Here is a 6,066-nt window from a genome sequence, read left to right as displayed (position 1 = left end):
GTGTTATTGGCCGTCTAAGGCAGCTTCAGTCAGCTTTGAATGCCAGCAGGAATGCAGTAAGGAACAGTGGAGATGGGAAGGCCCCTGTGTCCCCAGAGGGAAGCCCTTCCCTGTCTCCCAGCCACAGCACATCATACTTCTGTTCAGTGCCACAGAAGGTTTCATACTGGATGCACCATAAATTTTAGTTTATTGGTACAATCGTTTGATTTTTTAAAAATATATACCTCTTGGACTACACAATTTAAGTAATAACGAATGTTAGGAATTATCTGAAATGAATTAATAGTTTAGCTGTGTTCCATCACACTGCAGGAAGTATGGCATATGAAACAATCCTCTACTGCCAGAGAAATGTTTAGACAACATACTCCTCTTTTCCACTTCTGTCTTTACAGTTAGGTTTTCCGTTCATCCACCGCCTCAAATCAGCTTAATAATATTGACATTGTACAGGTGACACTTAAGTAACATTTAGAATTCTAACTTAGCTTTGAGGAGAAACTGAAGATTAGATCAGATAGAATGAAAACATTTTTAAAAATACCTGAGGCCCAAATTCCCAAAGGTGTTTAGTCATCAGACTCCCAAGGAAATGGAACAGAAGCTAGACAGTTCTTTTTAATATCTTTGTAACGTTGGGCCTCAAACCAAAACAATCTAAACATATGTGTCAATTGCCTAAGTACTTTGGAAGATGTGGGTCTAAAAAAGCTAAAATCTCCCTCTCTTACAGTGAGATGAGGGCCATAGTCCCAAACCCTCCCTTTGGTAAGACACTCCCATGCTGCCTTTGCTAAATGTGGTTTAAAAAAAACAACCCTGACATTGACAGGTCTGATGGGATAGAAAGTCAAGCATCATTTGACCAATTAACAACATGCTGCAGCATACACTTTATTCAGTATTGTTGCAGTGAATTAAGACTACATTCATCTTTCAATATGGAAAACTACTGTGGAATAAGCTTACAATGCAATTACGGTTCCTCCAACTGTTTTCACAGGTTTGAACTCAGTTTTCCTAGCTCCTTCAAGTGAGCTTTCTTTGGACAGGGATTCGGCTGAGTGGTCAGGGTGCATTTGTATCCCAGAATGGAAGATCTGCACCTGAAGTCGGTGCAGAATAGCTCGTCTGGTTTTCCACTGTCACCTTGGTTTACTCTGTAATAACTTCCTTGTGCACACAGGGTTTTAGACTGACTATGGTTATAGCCAAGTGAGCCAGATGATGTCTTCTAAGCTCAACCTGCAGCATCCTAAAGCACCTGCTTAGATTAGCACTTCACCATGGAGCTGCTGAAGTCCCCTGCACCCACAACTGTGTCTGCAAGGAGAGCCATGGGCATGGGAGTGGTATGCCTTGCTTATATGTTGAGCTGGCAAGACACAAACCAGGTCTAGTTCACAGTGACCCCATGTTGTGACTGAGCTCATTAACCTTGCTGAAAGGCAGGTATATACATTAGGGTGTGGTACTTTGCTAGCAGCCTGACATGATCCTCAGCATGATTAGGTTCTTCCCTGCATTTGGAGCTGGCTTCTTTTCCCCTCAGTACCACTTGGTCTGCTGCATATAGGGACGTTGCAAACTAAGAGGGAAAAATTGTCATAAATGGTAGAGCACTTAAACTTAGGTTTTGTAATGATTAATCTGTACCTTCCTTCTTGGCCCAGTCCACAGTGCCTATACAAAAAGTATTTATCTACATGGAAAATTTTGGAGGTGCGCGTTTATTCAAATACAGTTGCATTACTATGAACTCAGAAGTATGTACTCCTAGTACCTGGATAATTTTTGATTTACAGGTAAGTCATAGCAAAGCATGCCTAACATGAGAGCTGTTACTGGTTTATTTTTCTTGCAGCAGAATTTGAATGCCCATGTAGAAAATTACACCTTTATAGCTCTGTGTTCAATAGTACAGAAAAATAGCTACACTTGTGTAATTATACTGACATACAACTTAGATCAGGGCCTTAGGTACTTTAATTGCTTATACTGAGAATGTTAAACTTAGATTATCTCCCACTGAGGATAGCAGGAAAATTCCCATAAATTTCAGTGGGACTTACACTCTGTCTTTAAACAGAATTACTGAGGATCAGAAGTAACTTGTAGTATTGATCACTTCTTCTGGTCATTTGTTCTACCATTTTTATTTTGTATGATTAAAACAACAGTGACAAACACAACAAAATTTTAAAAGATAAAAATTCACTTGTATTTAATATAACAGGACCCTGTAATCAGGTTATCTCTACTACATTTTTACAGCAGGAAGAAAGTCACATCTATTGAGAATACTGTTCTGTTTAAAAGCATGCTTCTGAGGACATAGGATTAACTGAATAGTATGTTCTTAATGTTGGACTGGTGCAAGGTCTTGTTTAAAATTGCTAGGTAAGAGATATCAGAGAGAATATGTTTTGATCTATAACAAAATTTCATAGCTAAGGTGCAGCCCTTCAGAAAGCTGTTATTTTTCTAAGAGAAACACAGCTAAAGAGCATCTCTTCTTGTACACATATATAACACGAAAAACCTACATTGCACAAAACCCGTGTATCATCTTTTTGCCAAGATATCATTCATTCTTAGACATTAATTTATTAATTTAGAAAGGGTATCATAAGCTGGAATAATTTTAGCTGGAAACATAGGTAGGAAAAGCATGTCCCAGAGATATTACATTAAAAGAATTTTTAAGACTTAGGTCAGCCTCAATACGAGACCCTTAAGGTTGATTTGAGGCAAAAACATCCCCCGATCATGGTGAATGCATTCTTGTCAAAGCCAGACATCATGTGAATCAGTGATTCTGGAGAATAGAAACCACCTTCTGGTTGGATGAGTTTTGAGACAAAAGACCGTGTTCCTGAAAGCATCAGGGCAGGGAGTTGTGCATGTTTGATTTATTTTTTCCCACACTTTGTTTATTCATTTAAAGGCAGTATATTATGTTCTGTTTTCTGTGTTTCAAACATCTGTTATTTTGCATGTTCATTTGCCAGTTAATCAAGTTCTTTCCCTTTCCAACAATTGTACTGGGAACAATCAATCAATTAGCTGCAGAAAAAAAGAATAATAAGATGTCTGGCTAATATACAACCTATAATATGAAAAGAAAAGGCAGCCTTCTGAAGTATGTAAATATAAATGACATCAAACATCTGTACAACAAAGAGAAACTCTATCACCGGCAGGCAAAAATTCCAGAAACTGAAAGCCTAAATTCCCTGCTGAAGGGGGAGGAGAGCATGAGAAAGGGAGAGCAGAATTAAGAGGGGTAATTAACACCAATGAAGTTTGCAGTTTCTACCCTTTTAAGCCATAGATGTCGCAGACATTCATGTGAATTTCCCAGCAGAGGCTGTACCAAATAGCTGCAGTCAGGCTAGGAGGGCTGCTGAGGCTGATAATGCCACGGGATCACCCTGCTGCTGGGCTGACCCTGTCACCTGCAGAGCAAATTTGCCTTGACTACCCTTGCTCCCTGCAATGCTCCTTTCCCTTACTCACCAAGTATGCAGGACACCTACACCAATGTACCCATTCGGTAATCTTGGCCCATAAAGATTTTGGTATGAGTCTCATGGGAAAGCTGGCCAATTCAGCGATGGGTGGTCAGTGGAGGATCATAGCTGACGTCCTGCAGGAGACTCTGTTGTGCCAATGAGTCCCTGCTAACAGCAGCTGGAAAGACCAGGTGTGACAGTAGCCAAGGGAAAATCAAACTCAGTGTAGGTAACTGACAAAGTGAAATAACAACAAGTGGCAAACCAAATGCTTATTGGTCTACAGTAAATTTATATACCCATACTACAGTCTTGAAAAATATTGTTTAGCATGTCACCAGTAAGTTTCATTCCCCAGTGAAACTGATTGCGTTATTAATGCGGTATCAGTTAGGAGTTTTCCATGGGAGAGGGAATATCCAGACAGATCAAGATGTGATAACAGTACTGATTGTCTACTCTTTTTACTAGTCAGATTGCTTAGATTTACAAAGCTCCGAGTTGTAGTAAAAATATTTTTCTACTCACATGGGGTTTTACAGTGTGGAAACTTGTAAATGTCAGAACTGAATAACTGTAACTATAAAAAACCACAGAGTTATTTTGCTGGGTCAGCTCAGTGTTTAACTTTCTGACCATTTTTATATGTTAAACATATATAAAATTTTTAGCTCAATCTGAGATCTAGGAGCTTGAAGAAAGATTTAGGAAAGAATCAGGGATTTCAAAGCAATTAGACCAGAATCATTTAATGATTCTAAGTTTTGTCAGGTCTTGCTCAAGTAAATAGGTGTTAAGGACACTGAAATGCTAACATATGTTTAGGAGAAATCTGACTGCAGTGAGAGGAATATTAACAGACAAGAGTTTTCCTGGAATTATGGGTGCTGAAAAATTCCTAATTTAATACTTTTTGGGAATAACTGTGCCTCATTCTAGTTTAACTTGCTCTGTAAGTCAATTAAAACACAAAGTAGTAAGACCTTATTTTAAAAATGCAAGAGTATCACACACAGATCTAATTATGAAGTTACTGTATTTAACTCCACGCCATGTCAGAACCAGAGTAACATCAAGGTTCAGGTGAACACCTTGTGGGCTTTAATTTAACAGATTGAAGAAGAGATTTGTCGTTTGCTTAATTTTATTTCTTTAAAGAACAAAGGGACTTGTATTAGTTTTATTTTCACATCTGCAGAGTTTAGAGTGAAGCTCTATTATCTCCATTTGGTTTTCTCATGGATGACTAAAATTTTCTAGAAGTTAGGTTGTCATGTGCGAAGGACTTACAAAATATTGACCTATCAGCACACAGTAAATCCTTTACAGTCTTTTCAAACACAGTCATCGTGTGGCAGCTGTACTTCACTCAGGAAAAATAGAATTATACAAATACAAATATTGTTCAGTTTTATTGGCACATTATTGAGCAAGATAGCAGCTACACATTTGAAATATGAACATGCTTTGATGTAATTTTTATTGCTTTGTAGACAGTATTTTCCTTTTCAGGTACTCCAGGTTTTAACTGGTGAAGACTTAACTAATCAACAATGTCTATTTTTTTAGTGTGCCTTGTATTGTCTCAGTTAGTCATGACAGGAGCAGATGGAGCAGTGAGTCACTGACCAGACATTATTAGAGCTGTGACAACAAGAAACTGGATGAAACCTCTAAAATATCTGCTTTCCAGACCACAGAAATATAGCATATTGAATTTGCTTTGACTTACGTGAACTGCAAAGCCTGGTAAGGACTCTTTTCTACAATCACAAGGATAAATTATCTACACAGGCAAACAGCTGTGTTCTAGTACATTTCCTAGACACTTTAAATACCACTGCAAGCCATTGGCTCTGTTTAAAAATAATGATCTGTGGCAATACGGTTCTGAAAGTTATAAGAAAGCATTTTGTTCTATTTGTAATGCGTAAGTCCATGGCAGTGGATGGAAATCTTTCTGCTGCTCAAATGTATTGTGTGTCTGCATTCAGACATGTAGACATGGCACTTAGGGACATGGTTTAGTGCTGGACTTGGCAGTGTTAGGTTTACAGTAGGACCCAATGATCTTAAAGGTCTTTTCCAACCTAGAGGATTCTCTGCTTCTATACAATCAAATTACACTTTAAAACTTGTGCATGCCAAATTATTCTAAGTATCTGAGAAGTGCAATATTATCTGATAAATGAAAATATAAATTCTTTTTACAGAAGTGTGCACATGTATTTTTTTGAGGGAGGGAGAGGGTGTCAACTGACAGTCCGTAGCTACAAACACTTTTGTGAGGACTGTCGTATTTCATGCTTTTAAGACTTGGTGGGTAAGAAAAAGGTGTGAAATACAGGACCTCTATCTCTGATCTTTTTCAGAGTATATTTCAGAACAGTAAGTAACAGTTGAAAGTTTTTAGTGATTCATATTAAATGAATGAGTATCTCCACTCAGTTTGCAGTAGATAGATAGTTGATAGCTTTGCTGATACCACTTCCAAAAAGCAAGAGGGTTGGGTATCAACAAATATTAAGCCATTCTCTCCTTATCAGAG

Source organism: Falco biarmicus, chromosome 10, assembly GCF_023638135.1.
Source record: "Falco biarmicus isolate bFalBia1 chromosome 10, bFalBia1.pri, whole genome shotgun sequence".
NCBI lineage: Eukaryota > Metazoa > Chordata > Aves > Falconiformes > Falconidae > Falco > Falco biarmicus.
Note: the sequence above shows the minus strand (reverse complement) of the source record.